This window comes from Ambystoma mexicanum, chromosome 8 (genome assembly GCF_040938575.1).
Source record: "Ambystoma mexicanum isolate Mex_15411 chromosome 8, UKY_AmexF1_1, whole genome shotgun sequence".
Lineage (NCBI taxonomy): Eukaryota > Metazoa > Chordata > Amphibia > Caudata > Ambystomatidae > Ambystoma > Ambystoma mexicanum.
The window spans coordinates 1,093,340,836-1,093,361,068 of record NC_090929.1 but is presented as its reverse complement, the minus strand read 5'-3'; the positions used below and the strand labels follow the sequence as shown (position 1 = coordinate 1,093,361,068).

General features: G+C 44.9%; 1 long non-coding RNA gene across 1 annotated transcript in view; it reads right to left on the bottom strand.

The window, feature by feature from the left end:
- Window positions 1–1,521: 1,521 nt before the first annotated feature.
- LOC138472763 (uncharacterized) overlaps window positions 1,522–20,233 on the bottom strand; it is a 48,400-nt gene continuing 29,688 nt past the window's right edge. The window contains exon 2 of the long non-coding RNA XR_011268678.1: window positions 1,522–2,716. This is a non-coding gene — a long non-coding RNA (uncharacterized lncRNA). The remainder of the gene's footprint in view (window positions 2,717–20,233) is intronic.

Genomic DNA, 20,233 nt, shown 5'->3' with positions numbered 1-20,233 from the left:
GCCAAGCAACCCAGGAAGGTCTTACTTAGTACAGGAGATCTCTTGCTAGATATCTGAGAAGCAATGTCAGAGGAGTCGATATCTAGGCCCAGCAACCCAGGAAGGTCTTACTTAGTACAGGAGATCTCTAGCTAGATATTTGAGAAGCAATGTCAGAGAAGTCAATATCTAGGCCCAGCAACCCTGGAAGGTCTTACTTAGTACAGGAGATCTCTTGCTAGATAGCTGAGAAACAATGTCAGAGGAGTCCAATATCTAGGCCAAGCAACCCAGGAAGGTCTTACTTAGTACAGGAGATCTCTTGCTAGATATCTGAGAAGCAATTTCAGAGGAGTCAATATCTAGGCCTAGCAACCCTGGAAGGTCTTACTTAGTACAGGAGTTCTCTTGCTAGATATCTGAGATCCAGTCATGAAAAAAGGGTAAGTCATTGACTTTTTAGTGGGAGATAGTGATTGGTTATTGATATGGCTGGAGAAAAGAAATGAATCCACTATCTTGAAAAGATGTAGGTAGTGATGGGAGACAAAGTGTCTTAGGAGTAAGACAGAGTTCGTGGAGAGCGACATCAGTAAAGGAATAAAAAGGGACATGGAAAATAAATCTGGAAGTAATCACAAAGTAAAACCAAAGACAGATGGGTGTGATGTGGAGTATATGGAAGGACATGGATGGATAATAAGTGCTAGGCAGTACTTGCCTGCCATTAATATAAATGTATCTGTCCACCGCATACACCTCGTGAAAGTTCTCCTAAATTGTTGAATGATGGGGTTAATATTGCTGCTTCTGCTTCTTAGTCCACGTTTTAATTAGTATGCACTGATACAGCAACATGAGGCAGTCCTGGTCCACCTTCTCTGTAAAGGCTGCCAGGTGAAACCATGGATGTAGCAGACCTTCAGAAACCTTCTCAAGAAGAGCTGTGCAATGATGCAGAGGCAGAAAATAGCCATCAGATTACCCTCTGTAATAGAAGTCCACAGTGATAAATCATCAATGGGGAGACAGTCCAAGCATTGCGGAGGAGAGCTCCGCAGCATTGTAGGGAAACTGTAAAGGCTCAATCTCAATGACAGTCTGAAGGGGATCAAGTAAACCTATCTAGAAAGGAGCTCTGTGTGGGTATTTGCATCATGTGGCGGACCATCCACTCCTCTAGGGGATTAGCTCTTTTATAATACAGTGGCAGCCACAAAGACTACCAGACTCTCATGGCAAGGCTGCATCAGTGCCTTGAACATGTGGCAGAGGAGATGGCCTTCTGACGACCCCTCTAGAAAAGAGGTCTATTTGGATATAGTGGTCCCCAGAAGACCATCTCAGTCTTCAGGGGAGGAAGGGAGGGACCTGCTGTGATATAAATAACTCTGTAAAGATTTTGTCACCATGGAAAAGAACATCTAAATCCTCTAAAAGAAGGCTTTGGGGTAAAACAAGCAATCTCTCGAAAGCAAACTAATGGCAGTCTGAAGAGCCTCTATACATCCTATGCCACTGCAGCAATAGAGTGAGAGTTAGTTGAAAACAGCAGAAGAACTTTTATAATATATGATTTTTACACTATCCAGAAATAATACAGTTAGTTCAGCAATACGAATGCAAACAATGAAAATATATAGAGATAAAGCTTTTGGTATTAAAATGAATATTGCAAAACTTCAAAGTTTGCTTTGACTAAGATTTGTAGTTGGGGCTAGGTTTGCCTACCAGTGGAAAATAAAATCCGGTTTTCAGGGTAGTGAAAGCGGAGAGCAAATTGATTGGAATGCCGAATGAATTGCAATCATGATCCTTTGCACATTCGTTTTTACGTGAATCTGAAAGCTGACTGGAGTTTAGTAACTGGTGGGTTCTGAAGCTCAGCCATAGTTGTACTTCGCTGCAACTCGAAGCAACTTTACCCGCTCTACTTCATGGTACAATGTGTGATTTAGGTGTGTCCATTAACCAAAAGAACGTCTTCACCTGTGAGATAACAACCAGTTCTGGAGGAGGGAAAGAAGCAAGGCATTGGCTTATCCCTGACAACATAAGGCTGGAAAGAGAGTTTGTAACATTGTTTCTTATTTGCTCACAATGGTGCAACTACCCCATCTCATATCTCCTGGTAAAATGGAGCATGTTCGAGACAATAATGCCATCCACATCATTGTCCTTCCGCTGATCGTCACCGGTCTACAAATGTCTATCCCACAGTGCCAGCAAAACAATTTCTATGGTGACCCATGAAGACATGCTGTTAACCCTTTAAGTAGCCTTTTGAAAACACCACTAGCCAAACTTTGCAGGGATGGAGGCTTCAGTGGTGATGAAATCGGCTTTGCTATCGAAGAGTAATGGATGCCTGCATGGCAGGAAAGCATTTGTGGTTTACAAATGTCTGCTTCAATGGTTTCTGATTTAGTGGTGTTGCAACATCGTTCAGAGTGGATTCCTTCTGAAGCCACAGTTTTCTGTTCTGGGAGACTCCTGTGGCCGGTTCCACCTATGATTTGAAGTTTGGATGTTTTGGTGCAAAGGATCAGATAGGTCTTGGCGTCAGGAATTGTCCGGGAAGTCCGGCCGAACTGCGGGGAGAGCACATGACCAGAGCTTGAAGTTGAGTCTGCTGACATCAGAAGTGCTCTCCCACTGCGACAATCCACAAGGAACGTGGAGTGTGTGTTGAACTGGGTGCTTCCTTCCCCGGGCAGGCAGTGGCATGAATCCGGATCTAAAGAACAGGAAAAAGAGAAAGGACAATGAACACAAGTGACAAGCATGCTGTGCAACAAGAATTAGTACACTCAATTCTCCCTCGACAACCAAACTACTTCACAACAGATTATCAAACAAAAATAAATACTTATAAAAACTGCTTTTCCTAAGATTGTAGAGCATGGGCTTGTCCTCTGGGTCCACTTCAGCACATTTGGAATTTACTGACATTGGATGAGAGTGGGACAGAAAAAATGGCGGGGAGACTCGTTCTCCCTTCTATAAATCTGTATGAATACACAGTATATAACTTGAGGCCTGCATACCAAGACCACCTACCAACACAAGCCCACATCATAAATCTCAGGTCAGTCCCAGAATACCCACTAGATGAGAAGCACATACAAGACATGCAGGTAGTTCTCTCCGAGTACAAGACCCACAACTGTGGAATGCCCTAAGATTCCAAGCACACTGAATGATCTGTAACTCCCAGCCCAGCTCAAGCAGACTCATGGTGCCCCTGCCTTGCCACTCAAGAAGTGTTCCATGAGCAGCAGTAGAGAGAGAGGCAGAGAGAGAGAGAGAGAGAGAAAAAAAGAAAGAAAGAGATACAGAGAGAGAGAGAAAGATAGAAAGAGAGAGGGAGAAAGAGAGAGAGAGGGAGAGAGAGGGAGGAAGAGAGAGAGAGAGAGAGAGAGAGAGAGAGAGAGAAATAGCGCGATGACAGTTCGCGCCTCAGATGCAATGCGTACATATCATGCACTTTTACATGCTGTCTTATTCTGAATAATCAGCCTTATAAGAGAGCCACTTCCACGTGTCCTCTGTGGTGCATGCAACCGGAGAGTACTAGCTTGTATAAATGCAACACCTTCCAAATGGGCCTACTTTAAGTTATTTGCTCCTATGATGGCCAAACTCAAACTGCCTATACAAATTGTGTGCATAGAATGTTTTCCCAGGTAGTAATTTACCTCTCACACTTCTGGCCCAGGTTTGAGTTTGGAACAGTGGGGTCAAGCAGTGCATAACCTGGTGCTCAAACCATTTGGACCTTGTGAAGAATGTCCAGTCATTGTGTGAATGGCATTCTGTGGTGTAGAAAATCATTCACGAAATGGCGTTTGCCACCCACGCTGCTGATTTTCATGGTTACCATGCAAAAGTGGCAGACTAATGTGAACCCTTGTAGGGGGCTTGCAAAATCCAGTTTCCAGTCAAGTTTCAGCAAAACATTTTCTCTGGTTTTGGAGCTTTTTCAGCAGTAGTGTGTTTGACGGTGCTGACAGTATTTTATTTGACAAAATCCTAGATGTACATGAGCAAAGGGCCGAGCTAAGCCGTAGCCATGCTTAGGGTGGTGGTGTGCAATGAGTGCTGGTTGGTTGCCACGCCCACATGTGCACATAGGGCAGTGTGTCTATAGTGTCTGCCTTGGTCCAAGGCTTCTGCCCACTTACTGATGGTATGCTTTACAATTGTAGATTGGCTAATTGGCTTGAGGGCCTCCAACAGGAAAGTATGTGGGCAGGGAGCTGCTGAGTCAGCTACCATTAGGTTTTGTGGAAAGGTCTGCTAGAGGTATGGTGTGTACCACTTGGGTAGGCAAGTGGAATTATACAGGCCATGTGTGGTGCAGTAAAGCCATGCCCTGCAAAGCCAGAGGATGTACGGTTTGGAAATTAATTGGCAAACTAACAGACTAACTGTGTGATGTTGTGCCTGAATTCTATGAATGAGGCGCCTTTATAAAAATCCTACAAAAACCCTGAGAGCTCAGAATGGATACACTATGCCGGTTTCCCAACCCATTCCTGAACAGCTTTATGGAACATACATTTTGGCTTCCTCTCATCCCATTTGAATTATTGGGTGAAAGGCTGAGGGTTCAGCCAGTGGCATGCCCTTCCATGACGCCACTGATCTGCTACTGTCATAGGCCATTGGGGGGTTGAAGCTGCACATGCGCAGTGCCGTGTCTTATCATCGGGCCACGACTCTCGGTTTGTCTTTTCATCGGTGTTAAGGTCATGTTTTAAAAGGGTGTGCAGTCATAATGTCGACATCAATAATGTCGACAGTCAAAATGTCGACAAATTAATGTCGAAAAACAATAATGTCGACAAACAAAAATGTCGACATTATTCGATATTTTTTCGAAATTTAATTTAGTGTATGAATAAATAAATAAATATATATATATATGATGTGTTGAGTATGAGGGGTGGTTGGGGGGGTGTGGGGGGGGTGGCAGGGGGGTGTTGGGTGAGGGGGGTTGGGGGGGACCCCCCCATAGTAAATACAATTTTTATTTATTTAATTATTGAATAAATAAATAAATAATTGGTATGTGTTGAGTATGAGGGGTGAAAGGGTGGTTGGGGGGTGTGGGGGGGGTGGCAGGGGGGTGTTGGGTGAGGGGGGGTTGGGGGGGGACCCCCCCATAGTAAATGATCCTTTTTTAGGTTATTTATTTATTGAATAAATAAATAAATAAATAAATAATTGGTATGTGTTGAGTATGAGGGGTGAAAGGGTGGTTGGGGGGTGTGGGGGGGGGTGGCAGGGGGGTGTTGGGTGAGGTGTTGATAGTTTTAAGGGTTTATAGTTATAATGTCAAAAAACAATGTCGACATTTTTTTTTCGAAAAAATGACTTTTTACATTATAAGTATAGGATGTCGACATTATTATTTTCGACATTTTTTTTCGACATTTTTGTCTGTCGACATTTTTATTTCGACATTATGACTATAAACCTTTTAAAAGTATCTGTTTTTTAAAATAAATGGAACAATAATTCAATGAAAACTGGGGTTGTCAATGTGATAAAATGACTACTGCTTTGATGGAGTTCAAGGTTGACCACTGGTTTCTAAACTCCTACTCAACCCCACACTACCATTAAACCCTCAGTGATCCCAACCATAAAGGTAAAGCAGGCACAGCCTCCTTACCTTCATCATCTCTTGTGGTATCGAGGGCCGAGGGCAGGCTATACACTTAAGGAGAGGTGTGAACCAGCAACGAAGCTTCCAAACAACAAACATACAGCGATCTGTATAGTTTCAGTCAGTCAGTCAAACACCTTTATTCGGCCAAAAAATGACCATCAAAGTACATCCTGCAAAAACAGTTCTAGAAATAGAGATGCAAATCGAAAACAGAGTTACAGGGAAACAATATTAAGGAAAACAACAGGGCAGTACGAACATGCCGCCCCCTCCAAAAGAGACCATAGACAGTTCTTTGAAACAATGGTCTAGACCCACCATCCCCTTACTTCAACCATTTCCCATGGCGCCTCTGGCCCAAGGTGGTCAGATTTGCCCCTGAGAGGGGGCTGTTGTTAGGAAAAACCCCAGTGTTAACTCTGGCAGATCTGGGAGGGACAGCAGAGTTTAGAAAAGGGCGCATGCTGATTGAAATCCCACTCATAGCCAGTTGGCCTGCCCGCCCCCAACCTTCCAAAACCCGGTTAGCTGTACTCTGGTCCCAAAAAGAAAGTTTGATGCTATCCCTGTTGTTCATGCCCATACTTGGAATTCTGCAACAGCCCACCAAAGCTTCTCTGCGTACAAATGGGCAACCTCCAGAAGTGTTCAGCCAAAATAAACATTTGTTAAGTAGGGCGTCCATTGGTTCAGACTTGTTTACTGCCAGTTTGGGAACCCCTTGTAGGAAGACAATAGGGCGTTTGGGCTTTCCTTGTTCTGAGGGTTTATGCTGACCCCCAGACTTCCACAGGCCCTGGTCTTTGGACTCAGAACACACGGAGCCCGAGATAGCAGAGGACTGGGCCACCGAAGGTAAAGACGTTACACTAAAGTTGGAGACCTTCCTGCTCTCCCTGGTAATGGCATGGGGAACACAGGGCCCGTTGTTAGAGAATGATTCCCCTAATGCCAGGTTAAGGCAGTCCCTTTGGGGGTGGTCAGGACTGGGGGGACCTGAACAAGTAAACTCTCCAAGGGGCTTTCCTGGGATAAGGCCTTATACCCCACGGCAGCTGCAGCGGTCACCATGGACTCCCCCTGGACAATTCCACCACCCTTCAATTGGGCCTCTAATACAGATAGCAAGAGAGCCTTGATGATGGCCAGTTCCGCCAGAACTTGGTTGCACCCACACCCCCTATGTAACAGAGCCTCCTCTGGGAGTCGGTCAATGGACAAGTTACACTCATGATTACTGGCGACAGTTGGTTGATTGATGGTCTCAACCATCCAGGGTAGGGTCAAACGGGGGGAGGGACTAGCCCCAGAGCTCGTAGATGAGAAAACATCACTCCACGAACTATCATGGGAGCTGGAGGAGGATTTGCCCCTTATGACAATTTGTTCCAGTCTGTCCCCTACAGCCAGGAGGGATGACGCAAGTGCTGAGGGGGTTCCATGGGAGAGGGGTCCGATGGTTGCGGCTGCGGTCTGGGCTGAAGCCGTGCTTTGAGACAGGGGAAGACTTGGTTCCGGCTTGCCACCAGCATCTCCGCTGGCATCCGGAAACAGCTTGAACAGACCACCCTGGTTACTATGCAGGGTTACTTGGCTCCCCAGGTGCTGCTGAACCATTACTGGTGGTGGAATTAGTGTCACTGCTAGGGTGCCGGATATAGGCAGGGACTGATTTACAATGGGCTTGGTGGCAGGCAAGCCGCCACATGTCTCAGTGGCCACCAAAGTAGTGCCCATGGTAGTTACTGAGGGTACCCCCCCCTGTGGTCGCTGTCTCCTCAGTACCACAGTCTTACGCTGGAATTTCTGCAGGGGGGGGTCATGGTCAGTGAGTTGGGGGCAGAAAAGGAGTGGGGGAAGCGGGGATAAGGGGTCAGTAGTCGGCTGCGCCATAGCCGAGACTTGTGAGGTTTCTGTGTCCAGATACTTATGGAAGGGCACGCCACACACCTCCGTCGAAGTCCGCCTCCCCAGCTCACCTCTGTTTTCAATGTCCATTCCGGCTGGGCTCCAGCAGCGCCGAACACCAAGCGGCGCCAAACACCGCGCCCTTGCCCCGCCGTGGGCTTCACCACTGCGGGGTTAGCGAGGCGCAGATAAGCCCAGGGGGGCGGGGCCACGAACCAGGAAGTCCCGGAGTCCACCAAGCGGCGCCAAACACCGCGCCCTTGCCCCGCCGCGGGCTTCACCGCTGCGGGGTTAGCGAGGCGCAGATAAGCCCAGGGGGGCGGGGCCACGAACCAGGAAGTCCCGGAGTCCACCAAGCGGCGCCAAACACCGTTTCAACTGTAAGAGCCAATCTTCTCGCTCCATTCCATTTATCATCATCTATCTTCCTACTCATTGTGATTCTAGATTTATGCAGAATTTTAAGGAGATAATTTTTGTCTTTTCCAAAGCTTTCCTCTCCTTTGATCCTGCTGGCAATTTCAATTTACGCTTTAATGAAGATAGTGATAGTCAGGCGATGCTTTTGCATACTATTTTCAATTAACCTGGATTCTGCTTTTTAACAAATTAAATACACATTAGGGGACTTCCTCTGGATTAGGATACTACTTGGAACATCGTTCCTTCGAATCCATCTCTGCTTCCTGTCCACCGGTCCAATCATGCTGTTATGCTATTTGATTTACCTAATGTCCAGTCCTTTCTTCCTTCGGGCTCCATCCGGGTGCCCATTGGATTTCGCGACAAATGAAAACTAACTCCCAGTTCTCTTAACCCTAACTCAGGTTGATCATATTTTTTCAATCTAAAACTCGCATATCGCTGAATATGGATTCAATTCACCCGCTGAAATATAAATTTATCAAAGCTGAACATGTGGGGCGTAAGGTGGACACACCTAATCTTTCCTTGTTCAAAATGGATGTTAGAAGCAAAGAATGGAAAAGGGGGAGAACCCCTAACCATTTAAATTTAAATTGTGAATCTGCTCGGCTTCTCTACAAACATGCCATTGTGGAAGCAAACAGAAGATTTTACGCCCTGCAAATTGAAGCAGCATCTCACTCCGAGAGACATTTTTAGAGCATTGAATAGTTTGAAAAATCCATGCTTTACAACTAGGTCTTTATTTTAGTCCTCATCATGGTGTGATGAAATTTAGCAGTTCCGTGAGAAGAGCCTCACGATTAGAGCACACATTCACTCCTCATTAGCTCTTACGCGTGTACATCTAAGGAACAAACCTTCGATAATGCCCTCTGCCCTGTTGGCTTGTACTTATACGGGTCTTAATATTGAATTGTTTGATTTCCACACTACCACCATTAGAAAGACTAAGGGCTATATTATGAATTTGGTGGTGAATCTGCCAAATTACCAACAAACTCGTTTACTGGTACTGCCACTTAGTGCTGCTGATTAACCGTGGAATACAAGTGTTGGCAGGATGGTGCTTGTATTGGTATTGTTTATTTATATAGCGCCTACACACAGGCAAGTGTTTCAAAGCGCTCAAGGTGGGTGGGAGCACAGGGAAAAAAACAACAGTCGCTCAGAGCCCTTGAAAATCTGAGATGATAGTAGTCTGCACAGGCAGAGTAAGTGTGTAATAAATACATTAAACTTTATGGCATATAGCAAATAGGCCTGACGGCGATTCTGCAACTTTAACAGTGCAATTAGAGGTGAAGACAAGGGACAGACAGACAAACGATCTTCAGGCGTGGTGCGTAGGGATCGAGCAAGTGCACAAAGGGTCAAAGGGAGGGGAGGATCAAGTGCACCAGGACGGGTGAGACTGGGGTAAGTGCAGAGAGAGAGACACTCTCTTGGATTCATTTCTCAGAGCATTGAGTGGGGGTGGGGATGTAGGGCCCTGAGCAAGTGTGAGAGAGGACTGGCGGGGGTACAGTAATTTCCCAGATTTTAACGATTTTTGACGATAAGGTGGAGGATTTACATACAGCTTTTTGCTGGTGGTAAATCCCCCACCTTACCACCGAATCTGTAGAGCAACGGTGCGGTAATGCGATGGTAACAGAATTACCATCACAATACTGCCATTTTTACCCGCACTCCCATACTTGTAATGAGACCCAAAATCTTTCTTGGTCACATCTAAACCTTCAAACTGCCCTGGTGACCCATGCCCTTCAACTGTCATTAAGGAGTGCACTGACTATTTGAGCCCTTTAATTAGTAAATATAACAAAGTTTCCTTTAGAGACTGCTCAGCTTAAAGAAGCCTGGTTACTGAGGAAACCAGACCTTGTTCCAGAGGACTTTGCCAGCTATCGGCCCACTACTGACAAGCCCTTATTTTGAAGATTCTGGATTGTGTGACTTCGCAATGACAGGCCCGTCTTGAATCTCATCATCTCCTGGGGGGTCGTCAGTGTGGCTTTCACCCTGATTAAGTGCAGGATTGGCATTTTCGGTCATAAAAGATTCCCCTTTTACAGATTATGGATCAGTGCCATGTAGGCCTCTTGATGCTACTGGACCTGTAAAATGCATTTCATACCATTGACCACTCCATATTATTTCATGGTATTAGGGAGTCAGCCATGGTATATGAAAGTGCAGCCAGCTGGATTGTTTCTCTCCTCAGTAATAGAACTTTGCAGGTCGAAATTACGGATAGGGCCTCATTAAGAGTTGGGCAGTAATTGGGTGGTAATCTTACAGAATTATTGCCAAACTAGATTACCTTTACCGCCACTTGGTGCAGTGGGGTTACACTGGATTACAAGTGGTGGTAACTCCCCATTTTTGAAATCCATTGGACTACATGTGGATTTCTGGTGGATTTACGGGTGGGAAATCTGACGGTTTTTGGAGGTAAAGTGTAGGATTTACCTCCAGCAACAGGCTAGAGGTGAAGCTGTCACTTTTGCTCCAAAAATGTCCATCACAGTAATTCCACCAGCGGTAAATCCACCACAATTATAATATAGTGCTGCAGGAAAAACAGTGGTAATTCCTTCACCACCAAAAGGAATTATCAACACCTTTTTCCCACACTGCCAAACTTGTAATATGGCCTAATGTTAGTCAACCAGATGGGTAGATTGTGGTACCTCAGGCACCAGCATCTCTCCAATCCTCTTCAATATATGTATGAAGCCGCTACATGACCTCTTAGTAAATCTCAGGGCGAGCTTTCAAAGCTGTGAGGATGACACTCACATTATTTTTTGTGTCGATTAAATCCTGAGACCAACATCAACCATATTCAATCCACTTTTAGCCAAGAACAGCTTTGCATGTTAGAGAACTGGTTGGGTTTAAATCAAGAAAACACAAAGATTATGCGTGTTGCTTCTCCTAACCTGATCACCAAAGCTTTGGCCGTCTATCCAGAATTCATGCTCACACGAAATCCCATAAAGCCTCAAACCAGAATGAAAACATTAGGCTTTATCTTGAATTCCACTCTTTCCTCGAATCCTCATGTAAACAAAGTGTTCAGCACCTCCAATTTCCATCTGAGGCTTCTGAAGCAGATCAAACCACTACTATATGAAAAACATTGTTTCACTATCTCTATGGCTATTGCCGGCTCTAGGTCGGTTTACTGTAATGCCCTTTGTGCCGGCTCTAGGTCGGTGTACTGTAATGCCCTATGCTCCAGTGCATCTGGGTCTGTCTTTCATCGCCTCAGGTAGTGCAAAATACTGCACCACAGATGATGACCAATGCCAGAGATGTACCCTTATATCTCCACTATTGAGAGAGCTACACTGGCTGCCGGGAAAGTATGGAGTCACGTTTTAACTGCTTACCATTGCTCATAAAGCCCTTTTATGACAAAGCCCGTTTTTATGCTATGGACCACATGAAGCGCATTCTTCCTCTGGGCCACCACCCGCTATACTATGTCCATCAACCACGTTTCAGACTGTCCAGGAGTTTTGACAAGTCCTGTGCGATTTCTGCTGCCAAACTGTGCAATGCCCTTCCTGATGATGTTTGTTAAACCAGAAATCTACTTGCCTTAAGGGAAAAAGTCAAAAGATTTGTATTTTCATTTATTTTTGCTCAGGGTCCCTTCCACTTTCTTGTGTGCTTTGATTGGCTGAGCGCTTTGATACCTTCGGTTAGTAGCTCCTTTTTTGCATTACATTACATTACATACCAAAAAAAGTAAATTTCCAATCAAGTTTTTATGAACAACAGGAGTATTCAATTGAACTAAAAATACAAACACACTCCTACAGACACAAATAACCCACCGCTGTAAAGGGAGCCACAGCATATGTAGGTTTTTGGATAAAAGGGGAATTCTGGGTCTGAAGATAAGGGTAGACAGGCACAAGTTTCAGCAGCAAAGTACCAGTTTAAGGATATTCGTTAAAATGGTAAGGAGTAGGGAGTTAAATTGTCACTAGGTCCCTTAAAACCAGGTCAGAGGGACACAACCACTGTTCATGCCTTTCTCTTTTTATTGGGTGTTTAACAGCGTTGAGCTGGGCTTCTTAATGCTTTCCAATGGTTGTAGACGGCTTCTAGGCAGTCAACTCATGTGCTTCCAATGGGTCAACTCTCTGTTGCGACAATGTGGTGCAGTCCTGTAGCGTTGATCGCCTAGATTAAGCTGAAGAATGGGCAGCCAATGGTAGAGTCTGCGGCTCCAAGCCGTCGAGTTGATTCAATGAGGTCCAGCAATGCGGTCTTGCAGTGGTGATCAGCTCAAAGACGGGTGGAACACAGGCAAACCATGGTCGAGACAGCAGCTCAATAGTTCGAAGCGTTTCAGAAATGCAGCAAGTGTGAAAGGAAGATCGGTGGTCTTGTGGCTGATCAAAAGTGGTTTGGAAGTGGTCTAAGTGGGAAATAGAGCCCAGAGCTGCTCCACGGCCTCTTGGTTGCCAGGGGCACTATCCAGGGTCTTTGGGGATATGGTGGGTCCCAGTGGCATAGCACAAAATTTGGGGGGCCACCCTGTGAGCCATGCTGAAGCCCCCCCCCCACCCCTCACCCCCAGCTAGGAAACAAATCACGAGTCAAGCCACACTCTGGGCTGGCTCAGATTACCATGCTTGTGGAATACGCACAAACGTGCTGCTGTAGGGGTAGGCCACACACTGCAGTGGGAGAAAGATATAGAAACAGATGTGTACAGGCGCGTAATAAATGACTTGTCATATAATATGTGTTTTAATACATTATACAGCATACTTTCTGAGGAATAATTGGCTGAAAAGCCAGAGCATTTGCAATTGTTTTGTAGGGTAACACCAATCCAAAAATCCAATACATGCAAGAAACCAACAGTGCACACGAACATTCATGTTTTAATTAATGTAATGCTTTGCCATTAATAATGCCATGCCACAATGAAAACATATAGACCAGCGTAGGCACGTAATAACATATTACAGTCAAGCATGCCAGGCCACATTTAGACAGACCTAGACTGGTTGCACCAAAATGCCAGTCAAAGCAATAACACATATCATGGTTGTTTTATCACAGATGTGCAGAAAAATATACAATGCCACAGTGAGAAACAGCTAGACTGGCAGTACCCAAATGCCAGTATAGCCAGGTAAATACACTTAGCAGGACTGCTTACTCAGAGATGCCCAGTTACAAAAAGTCAAGCCAAACTTAGAAATGACTTGACTGGCTGCAGCAAAATGACTCTCTAGCTACTAATACGACATGTTATGCCTGCTTAGCCTGGACATTGATGTCCATTACAATGTATTGCACAAATCCTGGCCCACACACACCTCTCCTCTCCCTTCAACCCCCTGCCCCCAACCCCCAAAATCAGCTCTTCTGCCCAGAATTACCTCCACATCCCTCTTCCTTATCCCAATGCTTACATATGAGGCACCTCGTCTAATAGGTAAGTACTGGGATGAGAAAGAGTGGGGCTAGGAGTAATGAATATTACAGGTAACTAAGCCAGGCATTACCTCCACGTCCAGCTACCTCATCTCAGTACTTTTGTATGAGGCAAAGTGCCTCATACAAAAGTACTGGGACAAGGAAGAAATGGACTAGGAATAATAAAGATTACCAATAAGTAATCATGGCATTAAACACAAGCAGTGGCACAACACCACTGATCTGACTAGGCTTCAGCTCTCACCCCCACCACCCTACCCCCACCACCCCTACCTTTTGGGCTATGTTGACTCGACCTGGCTGACCTACAAAGCCATTGCCGGACAGAACAGGACACAGATGTTAAGCGGCGCCTAGGTTTCACCATTAACAAAGGCCCGGCAATTACTAACGTAAAGCATTTCAGTTTTAGTACCTACATTCAAAAGCATAATTTCAAGGCAATTGAAATTGTGATGTGTTTTTAGTACTTGCATGCCAGGGGAGTGATTGGAAGGGTAGAGTGGCTACAGAAGACCCCTCATTCTCACAGCAGTCCACAAGTGGGTACTTTCAAATTTAAAGGAGGGAGTTAACTGCTTGTAACATTGAAACTGCACTAGAATAGTCTCATTAGAATGCATAAAGAAGTTAGATGCCCCCACACAAATATATTTGCGCATGCCCCACCGCCCATGAAGTTAGCACCTCTCCCAACATTTGAAGGGTTTGTCCCTGCCCCGAAATGTAGGTTTTGTTGTGCCCCTGAAGCACAAGAACACACAACATTCACCATAAACACACACATGCACACCCAGCCACCCATAGGTTTAAGTTTGTGCCTTTTCACCATACAGAGACACCCAGGCAGCCACCCATAGATTTAAGTGTCCAACCCTTCACCATACAAGCACACCCAGACAGCCACCCATACATTTAAGTGTGCACCTTTTCACTATACAGGCATACCAATGCGGCCACCCATACATTTAAGTGTGCACCCTTTCACAATACACTAACACATGCACACCCAGCCTCCCATACATTTAAGTGTGCCCCCTTTCACCATACACTCACACAGGCATACCCAGACCGCCACCCATACATCATGCACTCACCCATTAATGCACATAACAATATATAAATATTTGTTATATATATATAAACACACTTACATGCACACACAAACATATTTAAAGAAAATACATGTTCTTACCTTTAATCTGTTGGTCCAGGGAACAAGGCCTTCAGCTCCCTGCAGCAGCCAGGAACGATTGTTCCCGTCATCTGCAGAGGATCGGGAGGCCTCCATGTCATGTGGTGTAGGAGAGCCCTATTACTTCAAAAAGAAATGGATTATTTTTGAAGTCATTCTGACTTCATAAAGAAATTACTTCCGTGAAAGGACAGAACCGGAACGAAAATGATGTCTTTATGAAGTCAGAGTGGCTACTAACAGAAACAATTTCTTTGTCTTTTTTTTTTTTTGGTCCGAGTGGGTCCCCTCCCAGGACATGTGATAGTGGGCCCCCCACACCACAGGGGCTGCGGGGGCCCCGCTCCGCCAGTGATGAGTCCTTCTGTGCCCTTCCCAAAACGTTGCCGGAGAGCACTTGCAGGGGCTGCCACATCCATGGAGCTGGATCTCCAGTAATCAGGCATCAGAAGGACTTGTACAGACAGCAGGTCACTTCACATGGGCCTTTTCAGTGGGTGAGGAGAGGGTATTGCTCTAAACCTTTAAGGCAGCAGACTTTGGGCAGACTGTACACCCGGGGTGCACAACATGTGTCCTGTGGGCCGAATGCGGCTCTTGAAGACATTATTTATGGCCCTCCAGGTCACATGAGTTAAATGATGAAGTGTTGCCTGGCATAAAGTCAGTCAGTCACTATGTCTGTCATGTCAGGTGTGGCCTCTGTGGTCCATTTCCTGTCTTTGCATCATGAAATGTGCAGTTTTACTTCTGTTTACAACATGATTTCAGTCGAAAAATATAAAAAAAAATCAAAGCAGGAATGGCTTTAAAACAATATGCATTATGTGTTCTAGAATAAAAGTAATAAAAAGAGCTTCTTAAAAAACACGTTTTTTTCACTCAAATCTGCTCACCGATGCCTATACCACCCACTCATTTCCACGGATAGTGCAGCCCACTGTATGGGACGTATGTGGTACATTCGTCCCTCCAGCTAAATCTATTGTGCACCCTTGCTGTACTCCAATAAAGTTTGAGGTGAAACCTTCTTCTGATGTCCAACGATAATTCAATTAAGGGGCATCTCACCCTCTTATATAGTAATTTTGCAAAAGTGGGAGAGTCCATTTTAAGCATTCTGTAATGGTCAAAACCTGGCAAGAGTCTTTGCTTGGTGATGGCAATTCGAGATTGCTTTTTCTGCAGGAAGTACAGAGGGATAACAGGAAGTGTGAGTGGCCTAAGAACTCCTAAACTACTCTCCTGTGTTTTTTTAATGATGCCTCTCTCTACTCTGTCTGCCTTACTCTACAGAGACCCCAGTAATTATAATTTTGAACATTGGTTCCCAGCTAATCCCCTGAGCATATGCCTGTCTTATTCGGAAGGAGAGAAGGTTTCCCAGCAAGGACAAAAGGGAGCTTCAATGGCTGGACCAAAATCAGTTGCTTTGTGTGAAACCCATCCCATGACTGTGATGCACAAAACTCAGAAAGTTGAATGAGTCACTATAAACCAGGTTGACATTAAAATTACATGAAAAGGATTTTGGCCAGTGTAATTGTATATTCCCATAGAACACCATATCAAACCAGGTATGGTTCATATGTTTTAAGTAACCTTTCACCAGGCTTTGGGGATGTACAATGATATCATTGGAGCAGGGTTGCCCATGGTTCAGAGCAGCCTCTGGCTGTTGGAAATGTGGGTTCCAGCAGGCTGTTTGCAGGAATGTGCATGTTATTCTATAACTGTAATATTGAAAAACGACAGGGCATCTGCTGAGTTGTAAGTAGACAGTCACAGGAGAGTGGCATATCACACTATACCTTTCAGCCTAGAGCATTATAAAGATCAGCCTGATTAGCAAAGCTCACTTTCTGAGGCAGAATTGCCAGAATCCTTTTGTGTTACAAACATCCCAAAAATTTGATTGAAACAGAAAAAGTTATATACCAGGGATGGGGGTTGTGGGAAGAAGGGTTTACCCCAAAGTAGAGGGGGAAAAAAGGTTGAATGCACAATTAGTGTGCATTCGACCTCGTATAAAAGATTGAATCCCATAATACCAAACAAGGGGAGTGGGAGTTACGGGGGTGTCCCCAGCCTCCCTAGTTCAGTATTATGGGCTGCAGGGGATGCAGGGGTGTGCCCCGCATACATTAGATGCCCAGCGGGGGACAAACAACCAAAATTCAAAAAGCTCAAATTTTGTAATTTGAGCTTTTTGTATTCATTCTTTTAAAGTAGATTTGGGGAAGAGATTTCACCATTTTGTATAGAAATGGTAAGCAATAATATTTTAAAAATGGAACTTTACCACTGCTGCAATAACTACCGGCAATCTAGATACGATAAAAAGGCATAGATCCACATGACTCCTTCCACAACGAAAAGCACACCTCTACAGCCCATTAAAAAGATTTGCTTATCACAAACACAAGACACAACAGGCCTCATGACATGTTTTGCAGATTTGTCCCCAGATTACTGATTACTGCATTCCTTACAACATGCAATAAGTGAATTTCTTTGCTGAAAGACGGTTGGCAAAAACATGTGTTGTGCAATGCTGCTTTCTGAACTTTTTTTGTGCTGCACCCATAATGAGCAATACATCACTTTTGTAACGGTTATTCCACAATACTTGTGCTACCCTATTCATGCCCAATACCCCCAGCCCAAGTTGGATGCAGTGCGGCTGCCTGCAAGCACATTTGCAGGAACACAGGCAACCTGTCACAAGTACAATGCTGAACCAAGGGTGCAATTGGGGCCACGCAGTGATTACATTCATTCACACACTGCATGTGACGATTCATGGGATCTCCTCACTTCTCCCCAGATGGGAGCACTTCCCTGTGAGTCTAGGGAGGCAAGGCTGCTACCCAATAGTAGCGCTAGGAGTGGTAAAAAGTGGGAGGACCTCACAGGGAGCGACTCACCCCATGGGGACAAGGACTCATGTTGCATGATGGAACTCCCTAAGCCTCCACTCCTAAAAACTGTGAAACTTAAGATCTGTCATGGTTTGGGCTGACAGTATTACTGTGTACTATTGTGATGATTCACCTCTTCTTCCTGTAAGATTAGACACCATTATTATGAATCTTCAGTCTAAAAAGGATTTGTACTTTGAAGATACTGAGAAGAAGAACATTCACGGAGTCATGCAGAACACTCATCTGAAAGATACTTGGACAATTGATCCCAAGGAGGCATAAAGAATATGCGTGAGACACAAAAGAAGGACTATGGCCCTCTGCTGGGGTGGACCCACCAACAACAGATAGAAACAGAAGAAGGACTTGCCAAAGAGAGGAGACGGCATCAGTGCACCGGAGATTAAAACCCGGTGCAGAGGCAGTTGTGGGAAGAAGTTGGTCATCAGGACAACATGCAGAGGACTGAGAAGCATTCCGTGAGTCAGTGGCAAACCAACTCCCCTTCAGATTGCGAGGAACCAGGTGATGGCATGACTGCTAAGAGGTGGACCATGTGGTAAACCGCACTGAGACCGCCACAGCAACAGCTCTGCAGAGCCACACTGGAACCAGAGAAGCTGACGAGACACACACGGGGAACGTGTGTAGAAGAAGAGCTGACCTGAGATCCCAGAAAAACTTGTGACATGCTCCAACCAAAGTAAAGGTAATGGGAGCTATGGGAGACCTGGTAGGAGAGTGGGGGCATGTGAAGAAAGCTTCAGGAGTGATCTCCCTCGACTCAGTAATTGCATTGATAATAAGAAGTGTGAAGCAAGCCTCAGGAATGAGCTCACTCACCGTAGTGATTATATTTTGAATAAGAATTACGAAGACAGCCTTGCAAGTGATCTCCCTCGTCATAGTATTTACACTAAGAATAAGAACAGTTGCGAAGAACACCTGGGAAAGAATCTCCCTAATCTCATTAATTGTTCCAACAGTAAACAAAGTAAACAGAATCTAGATAGCAGTATCCCTTGTCTAAAAAAGGGGGAGCAAGAGTGTTCATATCAGAAATAAAGAATGTGCTACATTCACGAGATTCCTCAGAGAAACCTGGAAGGAACTAGAAGGGATTCTAACAACTATTGTGAAAAACAGATAGAAGAGCACTTTACGTCACAGAACCAGGAGAAGGAGGTCATTCTGCTGGGTTGTGATTGTTGGATGAGAACCTAAGGTTAAAGGTTGCGAAAGACTGCCAGGAGAAGGTTGGACTTCTGGGGCCAGGAGAAGGGAGTCATTCTCCTGGCATTGTCTCTTCAAGAAGAAGAACTGAACTGAAATAAAGACTCTTGGACATTGCCCTACGGCTGGTCCTTACAGAACCAGGAGAAGGAAGTCATTATCTTGGTATTAACTATGTCGTTCTGTTGATTAGAGGTAGGGCTAGAGCAGAGGAAACTTTTGGACAGAGGACAGATATTCATTTGTACTTCCACTTTGACGACAAACACCCCAGTTAATTCTTGGTTAGGTAGGGAACACCCTCTAGAGTTAGGGAATGGTAGGTGTTTTCTTCTTTCTTTAAATAAAAAAAACCTACTGAAATGCCACCTCTGGCTCCGACTTCTCACTCCAGCATGACACAATAACTTGATCCATCTTTGGCCCTCTTTGCAGCCTTGGTGGTAATCTTAAAACAGGCAGTATTGTTGCTCTGAATTGGTTTATCTACAGCAGAATATAACATACATTTTTGCAAGTCTGGGTATTGACAAACATCTTAACTCAGAGCACCCGTATTCCTCAGCTCATGAGCACATCCATACTGCAGGGATTAACAATGAGATTAAAAATTACATCATGGATAACATCTTCGGAGGTCTCCAAAATTCGCTGAAATTGGCAGGTGAGGGTAGTGACGACAGTCTTAACCCAGAGTCTCACCTCCTCCATTTGATGTCACCCATGATTTGCGATCTTATTGTTGATCCCTTCTGTGAACTCATGAGGGTGCACATGGGCGGGGTAACAGGAGTGACTCTGAGTTAGAATGGTCATCAATACCCATACCAGCCGCATTTCATGGAGTGTACTGATTTCCATGCAGAAAGAGTGCAAAGGAAGGTGATCCTAAAGTTTAGTGGCCTGAGAAGACACCTTGATTGCCTGACTGAGCTACAGAAGCCCGTTCTCATTTCTCTCCCCTGGAGGATGCAATCTCCTCTATGCAATGAAAACCATCACACCCTCCTCATTTCTGTATGGATGACAGCAATGTTTTCTGCTTGAAATGTAGCATAGGGAGCCTGAGCAACCTACTCTTCATAAGCCGTCCTCCCCACCAGTGCTTAATTTATTTGCAAAAATAAAATGAGTGTCAGTGCCCAAATATTGTCTAGCATGCCTGTGACACATTGGGGGCAGGCAGCACCCTTCTCATTGCTGTAAACACACCCTGCAGCTCACCACAGTGTCAACACATTTGGGCATAAAGCTGCAATTCCCACCGACTCACAGAGCATGAATGAAGCACTGAAGATGTGTGATTTACAGATACCAATCAGCATAACATTAACAAAATGACATACTAGTTGTGTCTTTACAAAACTTTGTTAATATTTTGGTCTGAGTCTAAAAATGGAGAGTGCAGCATATTGA